This window comes from Austrofundulus limnaeus, unplaced genomic scaffold, assembly GCF_001266775.1.
Source record: "Austrofundulus limnaeus strain Quisiro unplaced genomic scaffold, Austrofundulus_limnaeus-1.0 Scaffold313, whole genome shotgun sequence".
NCBI lineage: Eukaryota > Metazoa > Chordata > Actinopteri > Cyprinodontiformes > Rivulidae > Austrofundulus > Austrofundulus limnaeus.
Window position 1 is genome coordinate 70838 of NW_013952715.1, and position 1893 is coordinate 72730.

At 38.4% G+C, this 1893-nt stretch overlaps 1 protein-coding gene across 1 annotated transcript in view; it reads right to left on the reverse strand.

Annotated features, from left to right (window-relative positions):
* Positions 1 to 1893, reverse strand: part of braf (B-Raf proto-oncogene, serine/threonine kinase) — a 30172-nt gene that overhangs the window by 27394 nt on the left and 885 nt on the right. The window lies entirely within an intron of this gene.

Genomic DNA, 1893 nt, shown 5'->3' on the forward strand with positions numbered 1-1893 from the left:
TTATTTTACTACCCTTTAAATTGATTTCTGGAGATTATCCAAGGTACTTCATGACCCATAATTGGGTCCCAAGCCCAAAGTGCAGTGGTTCCCAAACTTTTAAGCTTTTGACCCACAAAATAACAGTAGCAGAGACCTGAGCCCCCAACCATTTTTGTCAGGTCAACTAAACATGGGCATAGTAACAATATTTTATACTACATTTATCATTTTAAATACACTAAGCTCACTGCTTTGTAACAACTAAAGCAAAAATGTCATTAATTCAGAAAATCTTGTCTAGACCAGTGTTTCCCAAAGTTGGGGTCGGGACCCAAAGTGGGGTCCTGAAACATCAAGGTGGGGTCCTGAAAAGATTTTCTGAATTAATGACATTTTTGCCTTATTTGTTACAAATGAGTTAGTGTATTTAACATAGATAATTGTATTATAAAAAATTTGTTACTATGCCCATGTTTAGTTGACCTGATACAAATGTTTATCATCCACAAATAGCTGTGGGCACAGGTCTCTGCTACTGTTATTTTGTGGGTCAAAAGCTGAAAAGTTTGGGAACCACTGCACTTTGGTTCCCAAAGTTGGGCTTGGGACTAGGGCTGTGTTTTGGCAAGAATTTGGCGATACGATACATATCATAACAGAGGGGTCACAATACGATATTTCCCAATATACTGCGAAACTGTAAGCAAGGCAATATATTGCGATTTCTTTTTGTCCAAAAATTCTATTAAATAGAAACCTCTTACTGAAAAAAAAAGCTAATGTTTACTTACAATGCTTACATTGTCTCCTACAATGCTAATGCTACCCTTACTCTCTGACGCTCAAGAGGTAGAGGAGCCAAATGGCTGTCTCACTGCTGCCAGCTAGTGGTCAGAGGCTGAACTACAACATAAAAATGACCGGTTGGCAAGAAGGTTGACATTTTAAACCTTAATGAAAAATCGATACAGGGCTTTAGAATATCGATACAGTATCGGGAAATGAAATATCACGATATTTCAGTGTTTCGATATTTTCTTACATCCCTACTTGGGACCCAATTATGGGTCATGAAGCACCTTGAATAATCTCCGGAAATAAATTTAAAGGGTAATAAAATAATTGCTGATGTAATATTTTCCGTATAACTATTACTAAAACACAAAAAAGTATAAATAAGTATTTATATTTGTGTACAAGCTGTTTAGATTGTCAAAAAGCCTGTGTTTTTAGGGTTATTAACAAAGTTTGTACTCAGACCAGTAATATTTGGGGTCACAAGTTTTTGCCACGGATATTTTGTGGGTCAGAAGATAAAAAGTTTGGGAACAACTGGTCTAGACTGGTCACACAGCCAGTACAGCAGGGTGGCTGGTATTGGTTAAACTTTTATCATGGCTGATTGCGACAGTGCGCCAATAACAATCAATATGTTGATTAATAGATGACAATGACACTAATGTAGCCAAATAAATAATGTGTGGTAGTAGCTGACAGTCATCCTCAATAATTATTTAGTGGCGGAAAATTTTCAAGGTTTGATCGGAACTCTGTAATCAGGAGATGATTTCAGTCTGAAGCTCTATCCCACAGGTGGCAGGTGGATTCAGAGGATATTAGGCCTTCAACCTGTTAAATAATCTGAAGGTTTGAAATGATCCTGTTTGATGCTGAGGCCTCTGACCTCAACACACACACTGTGTGTGTGTGTGTGTGTGTGTGTGTGTGTGATACACCTGCTGTTAAAATCAGAAATTATTACCAGTCATCACAAGCATGACTTCATCCTCCATCATCATCATCACCTGTGTGAGGTGCAGAGCTGGAGTCAGGATAACTTTCCCCGCACACTGCGTCAGAAAGCTCAGCTGCGTGTCTTTGTTGAGTCTAGTGTGTGTGTGTGTGTGTGTG